General features: G+C 47.6%; 2 pseudogenes; both read right to left on the reverse strand.

Moving 5' to 3' along the window:
* Positions 1-9,217: 9,217 nt before the first annotated feature.
* LOC149356298 (uncharacterized) lies at positions 9,218-15,307 on the reverse strand (annotated as a pseudogene).
* An 8,363-nt stretch (positions 15,308-23,670) lies between these two features.
* On the reverse strand, positions 23,671-25,427 carry LOC149356299 (uncharacterized; annotated as a pseudogene).
* Between the last annotated feature and the right edge of the window lie 467 nt (positions 25,428-25,894).

The following is a 25,894-nucleotide window of genomic DNA, read 5'->3' on the forward strand; positions in this document are numbered from 1 at the left end:
AAGCAAGCAAGCAAGCAAGCAAGCAAGCAAGCAAGCAAGCAAGCAAGCAAGCAAGCAAGCAAGCAAGCAAGCAAGCAAGCAAGCAAGCAAGCAAGCAAGCAAGCAAGCAAGCAAGCAAGCAAGCAAGCAAGCAAGCAAGCAAGCAAGCAAGCAAGCAAGCAAGCAAGCAAGCAAGCAAGCAAGCAAGCAAGCAAGCAAGCAAGCAAGCAAGCAAGCAAGCAAGCAAGCAAGCAAGCAAGCAAGCAAGCAAGCAAGCAAGCAAGCAAGCAAGCAAGCAAGCAAGCAAGCAAGCAAGCAAGCAAGCAAGCAAGCAAGCAAGCAAGCAAGCAAGCAAGCAAGCAAGCAAGCAAGCAAGCAAGCAAGCAAGCAAGCAAGCAAGCAAGCAAGCAAGCAAGCAAGCAAGCAAGCAAGCAAGCAAGCAAGCAAGCAAGCAAGCAAGCAAGCAAGCAAGCAAGCAAGCAAGCAAGCAAGCAAGCAAGCAAGCAAGCAAGCAAGCAAGCAAGCAAGCAAGCAAGCAAGCAAGCAAGCAAGCAAGCAAGCAAGCAAGCAAGCAAGCAAGCAAGCAAGCAAGCAAGCAAGCAAGCAAGCAAGCAAGCAAGCAAGCAAGCAAGCAAGCAAGCAAGCAAGCAAGCAAGCAAGCAAGCAAGCAAGCAAGCAAGCAAGCAAGCAAGCAAGCAAGCAAGCAAGCAAGCAAGCAAGCAAGCAAGCAAGCAAGCAAGCAAGCAAGCAAGCAAGCAAGCAAGCAAGCAAGCAAGCAAGCAAGCAAGCAAGCAAGCAAGCAAGCAAGCAAGCAAGCAAGCAAGCAAGCAAGCAAGCAAGCAAGCAAGCAAGCAAGCAAGCAAGCAAGCAAGCAAGCAAGCAAGCAAGCAAGCAAGCAAGCAAGCAAGCAAGCAAGCAAGCAAGCAAGCAAGCAAGCAAGCAAGCAAGCAAGCAAGCAAGCAAGCAAGCAAGCAAGCAAGCAAGCAAGCAAGCAAGCAAGCAAGCAAGCAAGCAAGCAAGCAAGCAAGCAAGCAAGCAAGCAAGCAAGCAAGCAAGCAAGCAAGCAAGCAAGCAAGCAAGCAAGCAAGCAAGCAAGCAAGCAAGCAAGCAAGCAAGCAAGCAAGCAAGCAAGCAAGCAAGCAAGCAAGCAAGCAAGCAAGCAAGCAAGCAAGCAAGCAAGCAAGCAAGCAAGCAAGCAAGCAAGCAAGCAAGCAAGCAAGCAAGCAAGCAAGCAAGCAAGCAAGCAAGCAAGCAAGCAAGCAAGCAAGCAAGCAAGCAAGCAAGCAAGCAAGCAAGCAAGCAAGCAAGCAAGCAAGCAAGCAAGCAAGCAAGCAAGCAAGCAAGCAAGCAAGCAAGCAAGCAAGCAAGCAAGCAAGCAAGCAAGCAAGCAAGCAAGCAAGCAAGCAAGCAAGCAAGCAAGCAAGCAAGCAAGCAAGCAAGCAAGCAAGCAAGCAAGCAAGCAAGCAAGCAAGCAAGCAAGCAAGCAAGCAAGCAAGCAAGCAAGCAAGCAAGCAAGCAAGCAAGCAAGCAAGCAAGCAAGCAAGCAAGCAAGCAAGCAAGCAAGCAAGCAAGCAAGCAAGCAAGCAAGCAAGCAAGCAAGCAAGCAAGCAAGCAAGCAAGCAAGCAAGCAAGCAAGCAAGCAAGCAAGCAAGCAAGCAAGCAAGCAAGCAAGCAAGCAAGCAAGCAAGCAAGCAAGCAAGCAAGCAAGCAAGCAAGCAAGCAAGCAAGCAAGCAAGCAAGCAAGCAAGCAAGCAAGCAAGCAAGCAAGCAAGCAAGCAAGCAGAGCAGAGCAGAGCAGAGCAGAGCAGAGCAGAGCAGAGCAGAGCAGAGCACAAAAGAGCAAAGCAAGCATCGAAGCTCTTCATATGCGGCATCTCGTTTAATCGTAGCTAAGCAATTAAAATGAAAGCGTTCGACGTTGATTTCGGATGCAAATTTATGAGAGAAATGAATGCCAACCGAGGTTTTGCAAAAAAACACAGCAACTTTACTCGGTTGCTTTATCAAGTTGTGGCAGCGGGCGAGTTGCAGCTAGCTTGGCTTTTAAACACACATATAGTTGGCAACTACTTCACTGAACCTAAACTGCAAATCTAGGAAGGGCGAACGTTTCCGAGGCAGCGATTAATATTTTCTAGCATCTGCTGAACGCGCCATGAGTGAAGCAGCAGCCTTGTGCGCGTATTTGGCTTGGTTTCCAGTGCACAATGATTGCGTCACTTTCTTGTGGTCACATGCATCGCAGTGCTTGGCCACTGCGCTTCGCTACTTTTGACACCAACTTTGTGCTCCTTCATCGTTTCCTTGAAATACTTTCTTGGCCCAACCTGCAACGCCGAGTAATAAGAACAGGATTTTTCGTACACAGTGCTTTGGGCCTTTTCTTTAGGATGACGCTCTTCCGGACAAGCCAGGAGGCGTCCGGTGGTGGTAATTGACTTGAGTATTGTTCGCACCCCTTCTTGCCGAGAATACGAGCCGAGGTTGTGCTGGCACCTTTTACGCATGGTCTGCATCGCGTCTTTGACGCTGGCGTATGCTTGTGCTAGGCGTAGAATTTTTTGCTTGCGTCTTTTTTGGTTTCAGGCGATACGTGGAATGAGCAAACTGTAGTATCCTTTTCTTCGGATGTCAATAAAAAAAAATAGTCGCCATATTCGTTTTTACAACGACACGGAAAGCTGCGATCTGCACTCAACGCAGCGCCGGATCCGCATCGGCAGCTTCTCCAGTCCTCAAAGTGACGTCACGACCTCTCTTGACCAATCACGGGCGGCGGCGCGCCGCGCGGCGTGCCCCGCGGCACAGGCCGCATATATCGGCTAAAAAAGGCAATTCGCGCTTGTTTTTGCCTTATTTCGATGCGATATTCCAGTGTAGGGCATGAAAAACTATAGGATGCCGCTGCCAGCTAGATTTTCAAAATGCTTCAGTCTCCCTTTAAAGAACCCCATGTGGTCGAAATTTCTGGAGCCCTTCACTACAGCGTCTCTCATAGCCTGAATCGCTTTGGGACGTTAAACCCCATAAACCAAACCACACCATAATTTCATTCAGTTTGAGCAGCCATAATGACTAACATCAAAAGTCAGTGTTGGTACTGATGCTTCTTTTAATTTCATTACAACACTAAAGCAAGCCTTCTCAAGAGCCACAATGACAACTATTAAAAAATGGCTACTGTGACGCAGTTCCTCCTTGCTTCACATGACCTATGCTGACCAATGTCATCGCAGACGTTCTTTGTGTGGTTCAAACAAAAGCAGCACGAAAGAAAATAAGTTAGGTTCTGTAGAAGGATAGTACACAGTGATCCATGTTTTAAGCATTACAACAAAGAACAGATGCAACCAAGCAAAGGAGCAGTTTTGTATGTAGCAAAGTTTGTTTATAGCTAATTATTAGTTTCCAAACATGTAATATTAGTTATGTCCACTTATTAACAATAAAATGTTTTTCTTTCCATTGTGTCGGATTGTCTGTCTGTGACTAGACAGGCACTTCAACTTCGTTGCTAGCAGATTGACTGTTGTTGGTTTGGCATTTCATGGGAAGTCCACCCGCGTCAGAGCGGTGCAGACGTGCGTCGCTTGCGCTCCCGCCAAGCAGCTGTTTTTCGGCGTTCAACTTGGGCCTGCGGGCCGGAAACTACCGCGAACAGATCCGGAATCTCCCTCCGTGCAAGGGGACACTGGATTTCGGGCAAACGGTGGACTATTTCACATTTCATGGGACTTTTCACCTCTCGGACGCGTGAGAGCTAGCTAGGCCTAACGCCCAGACCTAGCGTAGCTACCCGTGCATCGACGGGAGCCGGCCCCTGGGGCGGCCCCGTGACCACCACGATGCGACGAAGATGAACTGGCACCCTCGGAATTTGAGAACGGTGAGTGGGAGACCGTTCTCAGCATGCACGACCGCATGAAGAAAAAAGGCGGGAAGCCTGGAAACGCCAGCGGAAACGCTGGCACGAACGCCGCCGCGAATTTCGGCGGGAACACTGGCGATCACGGCGCCGGGGAGAAGAAATCGACTGCCACTCAGAAAAAGAGGCAAGACCCGAACATCCGAAAAAGGGCACCAATGCCGAAGCTCCCGGAGAGCGACTATAAAATAATCTTCAGGCCCAGAGGCTGGAACTTGAACGATTACGTGCCACGTCACCTACTGCAGGCCACCTGCGCGGCCGCGCAACCACCATACGGAGATGTCCTGGACGAAGACACTTCAAGAATCAACTCCGTGAACAACACGTACACGATCAGCACACCGAATCGTCAACGCGCGAGCACCTACGCGAGGATAAAGACGATAGTTATCGGGGAGAAGACCCTCGCCATGGCACCCTCCGTCGCGGCTCCCGACGACGCAATTAAGGGCGTGGTATACAACGCCTATGATATCGGAACACCGGAAGAAGTCCGTCAAGGATTCATCAAACGCAACCCGGACATCGTAGTACTCAACGCCAGAAGAATTGGCAAGTCGAGATCTATTCTCATCACCTTTGGAGAGAAAAAGCTTCCCAGGCAAGTCTTCTACTGGGGATCAGTGTTCATCGTCTACCCGTACCGAGAGCGGGCAGAGACCTGCTACAACTGCAGGAAGACGGGACACAGGACGGATGTGTGCTATAAGCCATGGGTAAAGCGTTGCCGCAGATGCGGCGAAGACCATCCAGACCCACCGGAGGGAGAACTGCCGACATGCAAGCCCGAATGCATCGTATGCGGGGGGCCACACAACACCGGCAGCCGGAATTGCAAGTATCGGCTGGCAAAGAAAGCACCTTATAAAGCCAAGAACGACCTGGGGCAACTTCACTCCGGACACCAACCAAGACCGAAGACCAGGGACAACAGCGGCACCCGCCAAGGCCACCGGGGGAGATGCAGATCGAGCTCCTTCCCACCATTACCGGGGACCGGAGGCGCCAGCTCGGGCCCTGACAGAGAGAGCAGCTCGAGCAGAGGAAGAGGCTCAAGCAAGGACAGAGACGCGGGCAAAAAGGTGAGCTGGCCAGATAAGGCCTCTTCTTGGGAAACCGCTCGGGAGAAGGAACTGGTAGAGCAGCTCGCTAAGAGGGACAGAGAGCTAGACACCTTAAAGAAGGAAATGGCGGAGCTGAGGAAACTCATTCACGCTAACACAAAACAGCCGAAGGTGATCGAAAAACCTCCTTTGCAACAATCACAAAACGCGAGTCAGGCGCCCCCGCGTGACACATATGAAGGGGGAGACATTCAAAACGCAATGGATACAGACACCAGAGTTCCCTTGAAAAGACCTCTACCCAGAGAGGAAAACACAGACGACAGTACTCCCAAAAAGGCGGCAGAAAGTCCTAACGAGGACGCATCGGCTAAAACCCACATCAAGGTTAGGCCGGACATGAACACACTATTGAAGCAGGTTGACGCTCAAGACGCTAGAATTGATGCCCTTACCGCTAGGGTAGACAAAATAGCCGAACGTGCTGACAATCTGACTGCGGAATTCGTCACGTTCAGGGAACGAACCATGGGTTGCTTCCAGCAAATTCTGGAACAACTAGCAAACATAGAAGCCAGGCTTCCCCCTGTTGCCGGCAACACCCTCCCCTCGCTGCAACCGCAGCAGCAGCCTCTATAGGACATCATGGCCCCTCGCCAACAAATTAGAATCTGGCAGTGGAACTGCAGAGGCTTCCAGTCCAAAAGATGGAACCTGCAGGCATACATTCAAAAAAACATAACCACACCGGACGTAATCACGCTGCAAGAGGCAAGCGGCATGGTCAAATTAAATGGCTACGCCACGTACACCCCGCTAGAAGTGCAAAAAGAGCACAAACCCAAGTCGTTCACGGCCACGCTAGTGCATAGAAATCTAACAGCAACACAACACGCACTCGAAAACACAAGCGAGGACTACGTGATGTTAGAAATAATCCCAAACAGAAAGGGGGACAACAGTCACTTTATTCTGAATATATACAACTCACCGAAAAACCGGGGCACAGGGCTGGCGGACCTATTACGTAAAGCCATTAGACTGTCTTATAAGAAGGGATTAGTAATCACGGGGGACTTCAACGCCCCGCATCCGGCATGGGGATATCGAACGGCCTCCCCTAAGGGAAACAAACTATGGACAGAAATTCAAAACTTAAGGCTCACGCTACTAAACAACCCGCAAGACCCCACGAGGATAGGCAATAGCGTCAGCGTAGACACGTCCCCAGACTTGACGCTAGGCAAAGACCTCGAGGGTGAACGATGGTCAAACACAGGACACACCTTGGGTAGCGATCACTACATCATAGAGATTGAAACACAAACCAGGCCGATGAAGGGGAAGCTGCGCGAAACGAAGCTGACAGACTGGGACACCCTCCGAAAAGTCCGGGACAGAACCGCTCCGAGGGAGATATCGGATCTAAATCAATGGGTTGAGACACTCAAAAAAGACGTAAACAGTCACACTAGACAGACCCCAACCACCGAACATGACATCACAGACTCGAGGCTGGCCCACATGTGGGAAGCCCACGAGAGCCTCTTCAAGAGGTGGAAAAAACAGAAACACAATAGAAGGCTAAAGAAGAGAATATCGACACTCGAAAAACAGATAGAAGACTACACAAACGAGCTTCAGCGTCAACACTGGGGACAAATTTGCGATGAAATGAATGGAAAGCTAGGGTGCAAGAACACGTGACATCTTCTTCGCCACTTACTAGACCCAGGACAAACAAAGTCGGCGGCACAAGGGCAGCTTAAACGATTGATTCACAAATACCAGGGAACAGCCGCGGACCTAATAGAGGAACTGAAGAGCAGGTACCTTAACACAGACAAAGGGGGTTCATCTCCAGCTTACCAAGGAGCAGAGAACACACAGCTAGATGAGGACATCTCAATAGCGGAGGTATGGAGAGCAATGAGTCAACTAAGAACCACGTCGGCAGCGGGGGCAGATGGGGTAACCAACAAAACGCTAAGGAACCTAGATCTAGTCTCGGTCACGGCAGTCACAGATGACCTAAATGAGATATTTAAACGAGGTAGTCTACCTTCACAATGGAAACATGCCAAAGTAATCTTTATTCCAAAACCCGGGAAGAAACTTGAAGTGGGCAACCTCAGGCCGATATCGCTAACGTCCTGCCTGGGGAAGCTGATGGAACATGTCATATTAAACAGACTCCAGGAATACGCAGAGGAAAGGGAGGTATTTCCTGAAACGATGCTAGGCTTCAGGAGCAAGTTGTCCACGCAGGACGTCATGCTCCAGCTCAAAGCAGACATCATAGACCCGCCCAACAAAGGGGGCGCCAAACTATACTGGGCCTAGACCTACATAAAGCCTTCGATAACGTCAAACACGAGGTCATACTAACTAATCTGGCGGAGATTGCCCCTGGAAAGCGGGCCGACGATTATGTAAGGGACTTTCTAACCGGCAGAACCGCAGAAATAAATCTAGGAGACATCCAGTCAGAAACTATTAAGCTGGGAGATAAGGGAACTCCGCAGGGCTCAGTGCTCTCTCCTTTCTTATTCAACCTGGCGTTGAAGAACCTACCGCCGCTATTGAAGACTGTCGAAGGTATAAACCATACGCTATATGCGGATGACATAACAATATGGACGCATACAGGAAATGATGGGGAAATAGAACAAAATCTCCAACACGCGATCGATATTGTCCAGGAATACGCGGAATGGGCAGGACTAAAATGCTCGCCAAGCAAATCCGAACTTCTGGTGATCCGGGGGGCTAGCAAACGCGATACCAACGCAGGAGGCATTCACGTACTGGTAAATGAGACTCCGGTAGCCAGAGTTGACAAAATCAGGGTCCTAGGACTTATAATACAGGACAATAGAAAGAACACAGAGACAATAAACAGGCTTACGTCCACAATTAACATGACAACCAGGCTCATAAGGCGAATAGCTAACAAAAGACGGGGAGTCAAAGAGAAAGATCTCTGCCGAATGGTTCAGGCTTTCGTGATAAGCAGAATAGTTTACGCCGTTCCCTACCTCAAGCTAGGGCTGGCGGAACAGAACAAAATAGATGGGATCATAAGGCAGGCATATAAAGCAGCATTGGGGCTGCCCCACTGCACTCCTACGGAAAGACTTCTTAAACTGGGGATCTACAACACCACCACGGAACTATGCGAGGCACATATATTTGCGCAACTAAGGAGGCTTGCGACCTCACCCCCGGGGAGAAAGATCCTGAGCAACCTAGGATTACATGATAAAATTCCGGAAAGAAACGCGCAGGCAAAATTACAGACCAAAGTTAGAAAATTACTCACTATTAAACCACTTCCAAAAAACATGCACCCTGCTTTTCACGAAGGCAGGAGGATAGCCAGAGCAAAGGCCCTTGAAGCCAAGCTCGAAGGCTCGGAACACACAACCTATGTAGACGCGGCGGAATACGAAGGAGGCGACTCCTTTGTGGTCGTGGCCGTGAACGACTCGGGTGAAGCATTAGCGGCCGGTTCGGTCAAAACAAAAAACTCAGGGACAGCGGAGGAGGCGGCTATCGCCATGGCAATGGCCAGCACCAAAGCAGTCACCATAATTAGCGACTCCAAGGTGACTATCAACAATTTTGCGCGGGGTATGATCTCCCAGGAGGCAGAACGAATATTAAGACATAAAGACTGGGACCAAAGAGAGGTGGAACTAATATGGGTGCCGGCACACTCGGGGAACAGGGGAAACGAGTTGGCTCACAGTATAGCTCGAGGTTATGTCAGCCGAGCAGTGAGCCGGGTCGAGTCCCCAAATTTCACGAGAGATGCATTCATATCATTTCACGAATACACCAATCAGTTTAAACTGGAAAGGAGGATCTATCCGGCACCAGACAAAAAGCTCGACAAAAGCCAGGAGGTAACGTGGCGTCGGCTCCAGACGCGAGCCTTCTTTAGCCCGTCGAGACTAGCACACATGTATCCAACACAATACAACGCTACTTGCAAACAATGCGGCGAGATAGCCGGATATGACCACATTTTATGGAGCTGCAAAAAGGCGCCGTCACCGGCGGACCTACTACCAGTCCCTTCTCTAGAGCGGTGGGAGGCTATACTGGCCAGCTCAGACCCGTTGACGCAAGTCCGGGCCACTGAGTGGGCTCACAAGGTCGCCAAGAGCCATGGGCTCGAAGCCACCTAGTATAATGCCCACTAGGGCTCAGTGCTGATAATAAACGTTTTCCAATCAATCAATCAATGACATTTCATGCAAACCCAGGACGCGGGAGTGCGTTTCAGTTTTGCACATTTCAGGTGAAAAGTGTTGTTGCATTGTGAGCAGTCCACGACGCGGCCAGATTTGGCACCTCGGCAGATACATGTAGTCTTGGCGTGTTGCATTTGTTTCAGAATGCTCATGTTTTGCAGCTCAGGGAAAATGTGTTAAAAAAAAGCTTTCTGCTTTTGATTTCATAACAGACGAGAAGCTCTCATCAAAAGAAATAACTTCAACAGTTAGAGCCCAACCTGTAAACACCACAAAGTACGCTCGAGAGAGCTGCGTTGCTGCCATTTGGGGCCTGCATATGATTGTAGTAGGCATGCTCCTTCTTTAGCTGCATACTTTCGTTTAAATATGGCAACTGCTTTAAAGCAGACTTCAGGGGTTGTCCTTTCACAGAGGCAGGACACTTCACCTCCAGTACAGCTTTTCCGCAGCATGTACAAGATACAATGCCATCAGGAGAAGCAGCTAGATATGGCTGCTCCCCAATGAGACACAAACCACACTCGTGGATTGGAAGTCATGATGTGCTGCTGACTCGTGAGCCAAGAATGCCTCTTTAGCTTTTGGCTACATTTTAGAGCCCCAGCGAAGGTTAAAAGTATGTGGTGCCTTTAGGTAACCCATAATCTCGGCTACGAGTCCATCTGCGCCACTCTTGCATGATACAGCGCGATGCATCAATGATGCCGTTATACGTCCCTTTCTTTCCGACACCCACATCAATGATTTTGACTGCTCACGTGTTGCTTTTTCAATCTCATTGCAACATGCATCTGCTAGCTGCACTTCTGCAGCTGCTTGTACATCCATGCCTTTATAAACAGAATGAAGCGGATAATGTGGCACTTGTTCAGTCGAGTGGGACTCGTTGCACTGCTCTCCTTGGACAGTTGCTTCAGGTGAAGAATCTGTGTCCTCGCTGTCCGTTACTGATATTAGCAGCAGAGTGTTTGGTGCGAATGCCTGTTGACATGGAAGCAAAATAAATGTTGAACATATTCATCGCACACAATGTAAACAAGGTAACAGAGATACAAACATCATTTAGCATATTTATAATAGCTACCAGAAAAAAATGAAGAGCAGGCGTGTATAAATGCATTCTCCTTGTATTACAATGAGTGGCAAACTGAACAAACAAGGCCTATTTGCTTGTACCTTTGTCAAGGTACAACTCATAGGTAAATGTGTGCAAGCTGCCTGTATGTGCTTGAGTAAGACTTCTTTTTTTTTACCTTGACATGCTGAAAGAAGCTGTGCACATGTTGACCAGTCCATGTTGGTACGCTACTTTGGGGTCTAGGGACAGGTTGGGGTACTGGCTGACCGGTCTTCGGCTTGAAAAATACCATGTCGCTGACTGGCGTCGCCTGCATCCAGTTTTGACAACTCGGTTTACAGTGATGACTTACATCGCACGACAGGATGGCAAAAGAAAAAAATTAAAATATTCGGGCTTACTGTGCTCTTTCTTGATACTTCGACCCACTTGCATGCAACATCAGTAGGCGATGGATTGTGTAGACCATATTTTACATTTGCTTCTACACTGAACAGCAGTGCAGCAACATGAGTGCAGCATTCTCCTAGTCTGAAATTTTCAAGAGTGCAGTCACAACAACTTGAGTACTACCAAAAAGCACTGCAAGGAAGACATTAAGCAAATCAAAGCAAAGAATGAGTGCCAAAATCTCTCGATCACTGAAATATGTTTGTGTACAACGACACTCACTGCTGACATTTACACTGTAAACATATTAATAAAGTTTCAAGCGGTGTGATGTAACAGCACGACCATTCTAGTCCATAGTTCAAGTAGTCATTGCAATGTTTGTCTAGAGTGCTGTGCTGCATTAAAAATGTGCAACTATTAAAGCACCTGCTCTGCTAATGGCTACAATACCGGGCTTCTCATCGCTGTTATGCCCATACCGTTTGTTTGAGTTCTAAGTATTGTCCCTGAAAGCGAATACCAAAGAAACAAATCTGATGCCATGGATGGCAAAGGGGATTTTTTTTATTAATGTAGGAAACTAATTGATGTCACATGTTTAGTAGCTGGCAATTAACTATAAACAAATACAAAAAGAACCATTTTACAAACAGCTCATTACCAGCTTCTTAACATTTCAGGACAGTTGTTTCCTCACAAAAAAACGACAAATAATCAAAAATTCGATCCGTGGCATCGGGCAGTTCTTTTCTTTGCGGCATCTTTCCGAGTCCCTCAACTCCCTTGCTTGTTATGTGCATTGCCTTGAAAGCATCCCCATCCGTTGTCTCTCTGTAGTGGTTATTTAATTTTCACAACACATACGAAAGGAAATGACTGCCGGCAGCCGCGATAATTGCTATCTGCGCTTGAGACACGCGAACTATGGCTGAAGGAAAACAAAGGGACAGCAAGAGGACAGAAGGAAATAAAGGTGAGAGCGATAGGAAGAAAATACAGGAGGTTACACCATAGAACAGTTCGATTATTTAGCTTCGCAGCGGATCGCACGAGCGCTCTGCAAAGGATTACATATGCAAGCAGTTAAGGTTGTCTTTGCGATTATCGTTTACTTACCCAGCCATGCAGGTACAGTGAGCGCTCACTACGGTTCCGTCGTCGTTAACAACGCACCACGGGCAATATGTTTTGGACAAAGTTTGGCTCGCTTCTACAGCTGCCACTACGACGACGACGCCTTCCCACGCTTGCCGGACTTGAATGACGCAAGGCACTTCACTTTTCCACTGACAAATGCAGTGTAAGCTTCAGCAATCTTGTAGTTCTTAAACTGCTCTCTTGTGTAAAAGCACACACCTTCCACAAGATAAACAAAAATGTCCGCGGCAGTGACTGGCGGAAGGTTTTTGGAGCCGGATGAAAACGAGAAACGCACCACATCATCGTCCAGTGGGTCCGGCAACTCTGCGCCTCTAAATACAAGCTTCTGGTGATACCGATTCTTCGCTTCGCTGCTGAGTGCCTTGAAGTAGTCGCTCGATATGTCGATAATTGCATTCAAGACTCAGAATCAGCCCAAAGCAGCACACGGAAACACAACACACTGGTCGCACGTCGCACACGCCTTGAAAACGCACAGCCGGAAGTACAGAAGCTCTCTTGCCGGAAGTTTCTGGAGGGCAACCAATCAGCGTCAAGCGCGGTTTGTTTGCAAACATTGAAACCGTGTATGACATGGTGTATAGCCACGACGACGGGCGTCCGAAACATACGGGCGGTGTTCGCATGGCATCTGCTTCTCCTGCGGACTGGTCCAAAATCGGGCCTGCTGGGGGAGGTAGGCAGATGTGTTGTCGTCCGCCTGCTGCGCACGGCCGCGCTTATACTTGGCTTTTCGTACACCCTTTATTTCCTCGTGTGGCATGTGAAAATTGGTTGCGCTTGTCGTCAGCACTATCATCAACACATTTTTCATGGTTTGATTCCTTCCCGTTACTTTCAGTCTAAAAAAGATATTTGTCCAAATACACTATATGGCTACGTTACAGCATTCCATATAATGCAGATAGTGTGTGGCGTCGCACCAGACGGATTTAACATTGGAGCTTGCCTGGATTGCCCGCTATCAGCGAATAACTGGGGTCGTCTGTGCGCAGAATTTTCAGCAGATTTCACAGGTTGCGCCATCGTAATTGGGTACTGCGAGACCTGTCCCAGCTCCAGGCAGGACATTGAATGCCTTGCAGTTCGCCTCGACGAAAAATGTGAGCGCAAAGGAGTGCAGCTTTTCGCCGATTACAGCCAGTCCAGAGAAGCTGCGGTGTTAAATTATTGATCGGAAAACGCACACTATCATAAGCTACAATGTGGTCTGAACTTGACACCAAATAGGCCAATAGATGTCAAAGGAGAAACTTTTACAACTCCCAGAGACCAATACGGAATACCCTCTGTATCCTTCGCTGGCAGGCGTGGAAGTCAGGCCACTCAGTCCCGACATTCGTGTAAGATCTGTGGGCCAACCGTGTGGCGCAGAATGTTCCGGATGGTGTCCTAGAATTCAGCATTTTGTGCAGCATAAGCTTCCAAGATAGGTTAAAGCCTATCTCGCGGCAAGGATTCGAACCGGCGACCTATGTACGCCCAATGCCACGTCTTTACGAATTTTCATACGAACATTGCGGCTCAACCGTTTATCGCAGTGTTGGGAATGGTGGTAAACGATTCCACGTTTCTTGCAGCATAAACTTACTAGTACAGTTAGTCTAGCTCGCGGCAATGGATTCGAACCGGCGACCTATGCTCGATGTGTTGAGCCCTGATATTCGATCGCAACCTGAGTGGCGGCTGATTTTTTTTAAAGGTGTACTGTTTCCGCTGGTGAAGATTCCCGTAGCGGCCGGTTGCTTCGCCTTGGTGGCTTCAAACGGTTGACGCCGCAAAATGTCTTTCCAACTTGGGGGCACAAACGCACTCGGGTAAACTGCGGGCCGTCAGACGAACTGCTTGGGAGCGTCGAAAAATTTGTCGCGAAATCCGGCATCGACGCCCCGAGCTATTTATAGGATATGACCAAGGGTGTACTCCATGCAGGGTGGTCAGCCCTGGTCCTTTTGATGGAACGTCTCGTTTTCCGCTCACTCAGTGGGTGTTTCTATTACGGTTGTACTGCAGGCAAAAAATAAAACGCGAACAACACAACTGAATCGCGGAGAGAAAATTAAGAAGTTCTTAGTCGGGCGGTGCTCAGTACTAATGAAGGTAATTTCGCTTCGAATCCGCGAAGACTGCCTCTTAAAAGTGTTAATCAATCTTGCTTGTATTTCCGCTCCAAGAGCGAATACGCTCGTGTTTTTGCATTGGCAGTTTAGTTCTCTTGTTCGCGTTTTGTTCGTTGCTTGTATACAGTACCTTCACTATTCCAGCCTCTTTCGTCCTTGACCTCTTCGTCGGGACCAGGCGGCAGAGTTGGCCTGTTTTTCTTTTTTTTTTAAAATTGCACCAAGAGCCCGGTTTTTCTAACCGACGGGTATACTCGAAAGTACGTGTTTGAAAGACCGTGGCTAATGCTGTACCTCTACGCCGCTGGTACGGGGGATGTTGCGCCGATTTTAGCACATATGTCCTTTTTCATCCTTGCTCTTTGCAGCTCCGAGAAAAATTGCCAACACGCCACTAAGACCGCTTAAAATAGACCCCCGTCACGCCGTCACTTATGCGCAACTGCCGCCTTCAGTGGGGGCTGGTTCTCAGCACAAGCGGAAGCCCCGCCATCACCCAGTTTGCCACACCAGGGAAAATGTAGGCAGTTTATTGCAAGCCTCTAAAATTAAAAATTTTGTTTATTCCTGTAGACTGCTTAGGATCTCGTAATTTGTGCAAGGTCAGATCATGGATGCACTTAAACCGGACAGTTCACTTCTCCACATGGCGTGAAAGAATGCAGGCAACTGCACCCCCTCGGCGACCGCAAACCACCCGTTGTTTCTTAGCTCCATCGTCGTTGCATATCGTATTCCTCGTGAACTACTTTTGTGCAGCGGACGACTCAATACATGAGAACTCCTTGTAGTCGATGTTCCACTGAGTGTGTGACACCTCAGTCAGCCAAGATATAGTCAGCACGGGAGGGTGAGGGCGCATCCTTCGGATGAGTGCCATGGAGCCGTAGCACAGTGGAGTTTCGAGAAAGCCGAACTGAGCCTTCCTGCCCAACTCACAGCCGCGGGGCAGAGTCACTGCTTGGCACTGGCTGGTTCCGTCGTGTACTTCGCGAGGCACAGGCGAGGCACCGGTACGTGGGAAGGTCCGACGCAGCTCCACGTAACACACGAAAGCTAGACATGTCCACGATTTTCTAAAAACAAGTTCTGAAAAGAGCCCGGTAGAAGGGTGCTTCGGTCTCCTTGATGTGCCACTGAACGGATGTCAGGCTGTGCTGCTACCTGAGATGAGGTAGCTAGGTCTTGTTCAGCACTACAAGGGCGCCTACGAATCCGCACACAAACGCACCCAGTGCGGCGGTGATGTAGAAGTCTTTAGCCGAGAGACCTTCGAAGGTGAAAAGTTCCACGAACCTCCTCAAGTGCGGGTAGTCGTCCATGCCGTGGCTTGAGGTGTGCGTGAGGGACGAACAGCTTGGAACGTTCGAGCTCTTTCTGGATAAGGTGTGGGATCGTCTTCGTCTTCTTTTCTACTACTCCTCTTTAGCTAAGAAGAACTGTGAGCTAATGGCCATTTTATAAAACCTGTATGTAAAGTAATCGTACAAGGAGCTTTCGAGCGATTTCAAAGGTGCCTTCTAAGGGATACAGGTGTTTTTTCTTGACCCGTGTTGACCCGTTCTTGACCCGTGTTTTTTTTTTTTTTTGCTGAGCGACATCTCAATATGGAACTGGTGCCTCGAAGGAAACGCTTTGGGCACGCAGTCTCTCTTCAGCGGGCGGTGTTCGCTGCTCTTTTCGCAGGTTTAACGCAACCTGATGGGCGAGACTCTCTTTTATTCTAACTGAAAAGCGCCGAAACAGGACACCGATAAAGGCAGAAATGCATGCACGACAGAGCGCTGACCTAAAGCTGACAGACTTACTCCAACATAGAGCTAAGTACAAACAGTGTTTAAACGATAAAAGAAAAACGAAAACGGAGAGCAAGAAAGAGGCCGAATTAGTTCGTGTTCGTCGCTATTCACTCAGTGTTTATAATTATAGAAAATCCGGCGGTACTAATCTCCACGTTAAGGGTACGACGCAATAACGTTAATGGCCTCCTTCAGCGGCCTGGGGTCCTCTTCGCACATCACTTCGCGGACACGGACACTGTCTGACAAGACACACAAGGCTTAATTGCCTTTAACGAAGGTGCCTCGGTGGCATATGTAGGGGAAATGACTCGGGATTAAGGGGTGCAGGTTCGAATTTCATTTCACCCCAGTTTTCTTTTTAGCACAGTTGGTATACTCTACGCTCATACATGTTATAAGAACGTTCAAGTCGTGTTGAGAATTTATATTCACTACTTATGCGATGTTTTAATCATTTTCAAGTTGGCCGCTCCACGTGTGATGTCACTACGTTTTCTACCAGTCCGCATTTCCTCGCACGCCGCCTAGGTTTCTGCCGAACTGAAGCCGATGGCGTCCGACCATATAAACGCGCCTTTAACGCCATCGCGTTAACATGCGACTTTGCGACTGTTTTTTATGTCCTGGTATTTTTATCTTTTTCTCCTTTTATGCCGTACCTGATTCTACGCACGGTTTTTTCAGTGGTTCTTTTCTTGCCTTCTTTTCAGTTCTATGTGGTCACTGAGGCGCTGAATTTCAAGCCTTGTGAGTAATATCCTTCGAGCATGCCTCTTTCTTTAATGCATCTTTCACATGCCACACAATTATAACATACAGGCTACGAAAATTTGTATTATTTCCTTTCTTCTGCTAAATCTGCGACAGTAACAGCACATTAAAAAAAAAATTAGCTTTTTGTAAAATAATATTTATTTTTGCTTCGCAACCTTCTAGGACGCTTTACTGTCATTTAACTTTGGTACAATAAAATGTCATGAAGTGAGAACCTATTGTATATCTGTTTCCGCATGCAGCCTTCAATGGGGGTGGCTTTTTGTATGGAATAAAATAACCATCAACTTTAACTGCTGGCGTATAAACATTTAGTAGCTGGTATGGGGCTGTGATCATGGCATCCTCACCAGATCCGAACCTATCGCCCGGCCGGCTTGAATAGTGGCAGCCACTTTTTCGTGGGCCCGCTATGTTGGAACAGTTTCCACCAGGAACCATCAAAAGTCTAAAGTAATTAGAGTGCCTGCTGGTATCGGAAACAGATAGGCAGCCTGGGTCACAAAGCCTCATGAAAAAGTCACAAAATTCGGTGCACATTCGGAAGACCGGCGCGGCGCGGAAACAATCTCACCAGTGGGAGCCGTAGAGAATTCTAGAACAGGGGAGAAAGAAACCGCGGAGAGCTCCTGACGTAGTGTGTGTGTCTACCCTCTCCTCTTCGCTCGCCGGCACGGCCCGAGATGAAGCATGTCCGCGCGCGCTGTCGAACGATCGAGAAGTCTGGAGGAAATGCTACTCACTGCCGACGGAGAGGGCGTAGCCTTGAAGCGTGCAGTGTGATTTCCTGTCCTTCTCACTCGCACGCCGGCAGCGGTGAATCGGAGAACTCGAACTTTCTGAATAACAGTCTCCGCTCGTGACCAGTGGGGATGCGCGCCCGGTGCGAGAATGAGAAGGAAACTGCACATTTAATACTGTGCGCCTGTGCGCGCCTGCCTCGGTGCGGGGAACGAACTGAGACGCTGCGCGCGCCTCTACTATATGATGGGCGTTGACCGCTGTCTGTCAGCCCACGCCACCGTCTAAGCTTCGGGGAAGTGCACCCGCAAGAATCCCGAGCGAACAACACTCGCGCAGCCACGGACCAGGGAGGCAGCGTGCAGCCTGTGGGACGTAATTGGTTGCGAGGCTTTTGTTGTATTGTCTCTCTCGAGTGTTATTTATTGTAGATCCCGTTGTATGTGTTCGTACGAGTGATTACAAACTCCTCTGTGTGTTATCCTTGCGGTATAAAATTTCTTTTTCTTGTGAAGCTTTGGCTCCGATCCATTCTCTGGCATGCGACTGGCGAAATCTGGGCACCAAACGACCACCTGGTAGCTAGTTTCTGGCGGAGCTTGCCACGTTGAATCCAGGGCACTACCCCCATACACTCTAAGGGTGTCTGGGAGTGCACGCGAAAAGGTGACAGCAACTTACATCGAGTGCGGACACCACTGCGAGGTCCAGGCGCCGTACAAGCTTCACCTCCCTGCATCCGCAGTGAGCACTGAGAACCTTGGCCTAATTAGCTTTTGTTCTGTTGTATTTAATGGGAGTCAGTTCGCTAAAATTGTCTTCCTGTTTGATTGAGCACAAAACTGGTTGCCAGTCCTTGAGATAAACGCTGCAGATGATGTATACAATGCATTTATTGCAGTTTGTGTCCATTTTAATTAAATCATTTTTCATTTAAAGCAATGAAACGTAGAAAAAAATAAAGCCTTTGGTGAATTATGACCATATCATAATGATAAAGGCTAAATTCGTCTTTACCACATTTTCTTGCGTACGCTTTGCGAGGAATCACTGCGGCAGTTTAAAAAGGCAAGAAATAACTTAATCGAAGAGATTAGAGGAGCCACGCTTTCTTGCTATCAATACCTTTTCGACAACATTACGAAACAAGTGTCCGGATATAGCCTGGAAAGCTTTCAATATCGTTCTCGGTCAAGGTAGCAACAGCCCGGTTCTGTTGATCACTGCAAGTGGTTGAGCTCTCAGGTAGAGAGCTGGCAAATCACTTTAATCATCACTTTGCTACCGTAGCTTCTGCTGATAACGATTCTACAGTAATAGAAGTCCCAGAAGCATACGCTCTTCGTAGGATATTTTTGAAGCCAGCAGACGATGGACAAGTCTGACACATTTATGCCCCTAAAAACAATGAATCGGCAGTTTTGAGTAATCTACAAATAAAGCCAGTTAAATAAGTCGTACCTGTGATCTTGTCAATACTAGCTCATATTTTTAAGCTATGTTGGCAAACAGTTTTTCATGACCGCACGAAATATGCAAGAATTTCTGTACTCTAAAAAAGCGGCGACAGAAACTTGCGGATAAACTACAGCCTATATCGGTACCTCCGACGTTTTGTAGAGAATTTGAGAAAATTATTGCATGCCGCATAACATACTTCTTTGACAAGACAAATCTTATAAATAATTGCCAATATGGTTTCCGAAAAAACGGGTTGACTGAAAGCTCTCTATGAGAACCTAAAAAATCTTACAAAGCATTGCTGCTGGTCAACATTCCAGCGCACAGGTCTGTGTGGATCCATCCACAACCCATTTGTTTGGAATATCTCTTCATTGTCCTGGGCGGCTCACATGGAAATTATCCAGCTGGTGAGCATGTACTTAGTGCGTTCTGGCACATATGAAGGTTTTGTTTTGTTTGTTTTGTTTTGTTGGGGTTTAACGTCCCAAAGCGACTGAGGCTATAGGGGACGGCGTAGTGAAGGGCTCCGGAAATTTCGACCACCTGGGGTTCTTTAACGTGCACTGACATCGCACAGCACACGGGCCTCTAGAATTTCGCCTTCATCAAAATTCAGCCGCCGCAGCCGGGATCGAACCCGCGTCTTCCGGGTCAGCAGCCGAGCGCCGTAACCACTGAGCCACCGCGGCGGGGACATATGAAGGGATAACTGGTTTACCTCGAGTGGGATTCCAAATGGCTAATCATATCTGATTACATTTATTTGTGGTTTATTGAGAAAGAGGGACAGTGTAAATGGAACCCGCTTATCAGTGTGGTGTAAATTAGTCATGTCTATAGTTTTTAGATGACAGCAGAGATAGGCGTGGGTGATACCCAGTGCTGTTCTATTGCTGAGGATTTATCTTGCTGACCACAATGCCACGCAGCTTCATTTTGATTCATGCAAAATGCAAACGCACTCATATTGTGAAAAATCGGAAGTAGTGATAAATGTTTAAATTGCTGCCCTTCCCTGCAATGTATTCTGTTATGTTTTCTTTCAGTTGAGCATAAAAAGACTAAAAATACTAACTGTCCCATCAGTTTGGGAAATCTGCCCACAACTATCGGAAACAGTTCACTTTAGTACTAATGATTGGGTTTACAGTGAGGATGTTCTACATTTCTACGTCAAACAAGACTATAGTCGACCTTGCAGCTTCAAAAATTTTACTTTTTTGGAAACCCGATGTCTAGCTTGTTCGAAGATTTCCGTGCTCAGCAGTTATTAGTGTGCAGGTGATGATGTGAATCTTACGCAGACGTTCAGCAGCACTCTCACAGAGTCGCTATTACTCGGGAGCCCTGCTGCCAAATTCGTATTCACTGACCTCTCAGATGGACTGGCTACCAGATGGGTGGCCCCACCAGGCTCCTGAACCATTACACGAGGTGTCTGCAAAGGTGTTGAGTGCTATACGGCATGGTGAGGAGTTCTCTTAGAAGATCAGCGCTGCTTGCATTGTGCAACACAACGTATTGACCTGCACTCAGCTGCAGGACTGCGACACCACCGGCCGGCGGTGATTATAGCAGGAGCCGCAACATCTACCACAAGGAGGAGCACACAGCACCATCAAGTTGGATTCTACCTGACAGACAGGAAGTATATGATCGCAGTAAATGCTGTTTTTCGTGTGTAATTACGCCAAAACAATAGATGCACATTTTCTCTTCTTCAAGTTTGATAGCATACTGCTATGAAGCTGGTGAAGACTTCATCATTTCGGTACTTTCTTTTGAACAGTACTATACTTTTTGCTTTCATTTTATTGGTGGTATGTATGACGATATAGATCAGTTTTCTCTGGTGCTGCAGCTTTTCGTGAGTCAGGAAGTGTCCCAAGTGCTTTCCGTCTACCATCTGCCGACTTTCTTAGTGTGTGCTTCAACACATGCTCTGGTGATCGTGAAGAAATGCTGTTCCTTGGTGTGGTGCCTCCTTATTTCATTTCATTTTATTACCTTAAAGACCCACGAGGGGTATTACATAAGGGGTGGGTACATATATTTTGGTGAGCAAGTGTTAACACAAAGAAACATGACTGGTAACATTATTAGCAAAGTTGGATGAGCACATGATGGCTGCGATTTCGTTGGGTAGGTCGTTCCAGTCTGCTGCAGTACGGGAAAAAATGATGCGGCAAAGGTGGTAGTACGGGCACGAGGTCTGGAAACTTGAAAAGGATGACGAGTGCGATGAGATATGCGGGCTGGAGGGACGATGTAGGGTGCATGGCCTAGTGAATTATGGAAAAATTTATGAAACAAGCAAAGGCTGGCAATGCGGCGACGAAGCGATAAGGGCAATAAGTCGGATTCAGCTTTCAACGCTGATACACTGATGTTGTAAGAATACGATGAATGGATGAATCTGGCTGCTCTGTTTTGGACTGATTCGAGTGTATTTATAAGGTAAGCTTGGTGCGGGTCCCAAATGGGTGAAGCATATTCTAATTTTGGTATAACAAGAGATTTGTATGCTAATAACTTTACATGTTTAGGGGCTAGGCGGAGATGACGTCTTAAAAATCCAAGTGTTTTATTAGCAGATGAAATTATGTTCGTAACGTGTGTGCTCCAGGACAAGTCGCTACACAAGGTAATGCCTAAATACTTGTACGATAAAACCGGGTGTACAGGGACGTTAGCTATTACGTATGAGAAATGAAGCGGGTTGCGGCGACGCGTGAAGGACAAGATTTTACATTTATGAGGGTTAAGTTCCATTAACCAATTAGCACACCATTCTTGAATGCGGTTAAGGTCGTCCTGAAGAGATTTTTGGTCAGATGCGTTATTAACTTGGCGATAAATTACACAATCATCGGCGAACATCCGAATATTACTGCATACATTCGTTGGTAAATCGTTAATATAAGTTAAAAACAGAAGCGGACCGAGGACAGACCCTTGCGGGACACCTGACGTTACTGGAATAGGACAAGAGTTGTGGCTGTTAACGATGACGCACTGTGAGCGGTTAGTCAGGAATTCTTCTATCCATTTAAAGATATTTTGAGGGGAGGTTCAAATATGAAAGTTTCAGTAGTAAGCGTTTGTGGGGAACCTTATCAAACGCTTTCGCATAGTCTAGAAAAACAGCATCGGTCTGTAGGTTAGAGTCAAGATTAGCATGCAAATCATGGATAAAAATGGCCAGCTGTGTTTCGCATGACAAACCTTTCCGAAAACCATGTTGCGCAGGATGAAAAAAGTTGTGACAGTCGAGGAAGCTCATGACACTGGAGTAGATGACGTGTTCCATGAGTTTGCAGGGTACACTGGTAAGGGAAATGGGACGGTAGTTAAGCGGCGAATTTTTTTTACCCGATTTGAAGACTGGAACGACCTTACCGCTCTTCCAATCGTGTGGTAGTTGACTTGTTAACAGTGACTGTGAAAAAAGTAGGCATAAAAATTGCGCACAAATATCCTTGGTATTTTTCAAAAGCTTTGAGTTAATGTTGTCAATACCGGATGAAGATGAAAGTTTCATGTTTTCAATTAGGGACGAAATGCCAGATGACGTGAAGACAACTGGTGGCATAGCATCACTTATTATCGACGATGGTGCTGAAAAAGATGATGATATTTCAGTTTCTTTTGTAAATACGGATGAGAAGGCAGAGTTAAACATAGCGGCGCACTCAGCATCAGTCAAAACTGCGCCTGACTCATCTGTCAGGGTTATTTCTGGTGCATGATGCGGATTGATGACTTGCCAGAACTTTCTGGGGTTATTTGTGAGCATATTCGGCAAGTCCGAGTGGAAAAAGGTATGCTTGGCATTAGAAATAGCAATGATATACGATTTTTCAGCTTCGTGATATTTTACCCATGCGCTATGCGTCCCCTGAGACCTGGCTGAACGGTAAAGACGCTTCTTTTTGTTCTCCAAACGTTTCAGTGTTTTAGTAAACCATGGCTTTTGTGAATTAGAGCGAAAACTAATTTGGGGGATGAATCTATTGGTTAGATTTTCTAGTTTGTCTCTGAACAGTAACCAATTTTCTTGAATACTGCGGGAATGAAAACGTGACGAGAAGACTTGAAGGAACGCATTAAGTTCATTATTTATGGCGTTATAATTCCCTTTGTCATAAAGACGAATGGTTTTATGGCATTTGCGGCGCCGGTTTGGCGTAAGGACAAGGTTAGCGTGGATAACTTTGTGATCGCTTATTTCAGGTAGGTATATAACGGGCTGTACGCTGTCCGGGTGATTGGTTAATAAGAGATCTAAAATATTGGCACAGTTCTGTGTTACGCGGGTAGGTTCAAGTATTACCTGAGTAAGATTGAGGTTGTTGCAAAATTCTAAGAATTCCCTTGTTTCTCCGTTGTTAGCTATAGGTGTGGGCTGGTTATGCCAGTCAATATTCGGAAAATTAAAATCGCCGAAGAGAAAGATTTGTGAATTAGGATGCTTTGTGGACAGATCACTTAGTACGTTATTAAGCTGACGGGAAAAATCGTGACTACTGTGTGGCGGCCTGTAACAAACGACGAGTAAAACTGTGTTAGGTGCTGCGTTTAAGATTAGCCACAACATTTCGAGGTCGGATGAATCTTGTATTAGGGAACATGATAAATCTTGGCTGACTGCAATGAGTACACCCCCTCCTCGTGAATCGTTACGGTCTTTCCGAAAAACCTGAAAGTTTGGTAGATCAGTAAGTACTTCGTTATCTGTTATGTCACCGCTCAGCCAAGTCTCAGTTAGTATAAGTAGGTTGCTATTTAATGAGGAAACAAGGCTGGAAATAAGTTCACGCTTAGGAATAAAACTACGGATGTTAGTGTATATAGCGGAGAGCGAGAGGCTAGATAAAGAAGCTTTCGTGGTACGGTTTCTAGACGGTTCAAGATGAGGTGATTGCTAATCTGATTGTGAGGGACGAGTTACTATTTCCTTGACTGTTTTCGTGGTTTCGTCGAACACGTAGCGCCTGGGACCAATATGCAATGTCTTGAAATTCAAAGCAAATTTCGTTGTCTTTTCTTTTGCGAACGCGACTAGGTGCTTTCGTGCATTTCGGACTCTGAGGGAAAAGTCCTCGCCGACGCTGAAGTTAGTATCCTTAAACTTATGACCATTCGATAATATGGCATCTTTAATTTTAGATGAAGTAAACTTGACGATGATTGGACGAGTGTGGTTAGATTTGTAACGGCCAAGGCGATGGGCGCGTTCGATGTTCTCAGGGTCAATTGTTACGCTCAAGTTCTGAAGGCAATTGTTGATGACTATTTCCTCAGAGCCTGCAAAATTTTCGGATGCGTTAGTATCGGGTCATGCCATAGAATATGAGGTTATTGCGACGCGAGCGGTTTTCTGAATCTTCTGGTTTGGTTTATTGGGTTTAACGTCCCAAAGCAACTAAGGCTATGAGAGACGCCGTAGTGGAGGGCTCCGGAAATTTCGACCACCTGGGGTTCTTTAACGTGCACTGACATCGCACAGCACACGGGCCTCTAGAATTTCTCCTCCAAAGAAATTCCAGCCGCCGCGGCCGGGATCGAACCCGCGTCTTTTGGGTCAGCAGCCGAGCACCATAGCCACTGAGCCACCGCTGCGGCTCTGAATCTTCTATTCGAGCCTCTAGAATGTCGATCTGTCGGGCCATCCCAGCACTCTCAGATTTCATTGCTTCAAAGTCAGTTTGAAGATCCGAAAGAGCTTGGAAATGGGCCTCCAGATCGGTCATTCGCTTAGTCAAGCTGGTTATGGCAACTTCAGTGCTATTTATCTGGATTTTGAGGCCCTGTATTTCGGAAATGAGTGTTGTTTGACCGGCAGATAGATTTTTTAGTTCAGCGAGCACATCCTCGATAGTGTTAGGGCCTGTGTTGGATTCTACATCTCCTGCCAACAGCAGCAAGGCACGCAAAACATCACTGCAGTCAGCAACAATGAAAACAAAGCACTGCGGGCTCGGCAGCTGCACTAAGAAATAATTGCTAGTTTTTTTTGCAAAAAGAGAATACTTGTCACCAACCTGCATGATGAACAGCAGAGGATTAGTGACTCGTGCGGGAGCACAGCCACCGAGCCCACAGAGCGGCGACGGAGGTTGCAGCACTTTTGTATCGGCGGGTGATGACACTGGCGATGAGGCTTTCAATTGGTCATGAAGGAACAAAAAACCGGGAAGTGGCGCTGTCGGACAGGATGAAGCGGTGATGTCAGGCGGAAGCAGCAATATGATGCCGTTATCACAGCAGCTTGGTGCTGTAGTCGACACAGTAGGGGGGAAAGGGCCAGCAGAGCAGCGAAGAGCGCATTGGCAGCGATGGCGAACACCTGCATGATGAACAGCAGAGGATTAGTGACTCGTGCGGGAGCACAGCCACCGAGCCCACAGAGCGGCGACGGAGGTTGCAGCACTTTTGTATCGGCGGGTGATGACACTGGCGATGAGGCTTTCAATTGATCATGAAGGAACAAAAAACCGCGAAGTGGCGCTGTCGGACCGGATGAAGCGGTGATGTCAGGCGGAAGCAGCAATATGATGCCGTTATCACAACAGCTTGGTGCTGTAGTCGACACAGTAGGGGGGGAAAGGGCCAGCAGAGCAGCGAAGAGCGCATTGGCAGCGATGGCGAACACCTGCATGATGAACAGCAGAGGATTAGTGACTCGTGCGGGAGCACAGCCACCGAGCCCACCTTATGTGGTGCCTCCTTATGTGTTCTGCTTGTGTGCAACATGTATTTTGTTTGGTGCTTCAGTGCAGCGAAAGAGACGGAGGCACCAAAATGTTTTCCTTCTACCACCAGAGGGTTGATTGGACAACTGCGTTCACCAGTGCTTTTCTAGTCGCTTTGGCGGTTGTGGAGAGCCACCAGTCCACACAATGCTTAGCATACACGCAGCATGCTTGCTGTGTCTGCAGTCATTTACAATGGGTCTCTCCTTCAAGGTGCACGCCATCTTGTGTGGCACTGTTGGTGCGATGAAATCCGCAACATGCTCTGCCTCATGGCATTTGGTTGCCTACCTGTGCTTGTTTTCGACTTCTTCTTTCACATGCTGCATGTAGTTATACAGCATTGAACTATTTTCCGCGAGGGAAAACTGCA

This window comes from Amblyomma mixtum, chromosome 3 (assembly GCF_055824585.1).
Source record: "Amblyomma mixtum isolate Tamu chromosome 3, ASM5582458v1, whole genome shotgun sequence".
Classification (NCBI taxonomy): domain Eukaryota; kingdom Metazoa; phylum Arthropoda; class Arachnida; order Ixodida; family Ixodidae; genus Amblyomma; species Amblyomma mixtum.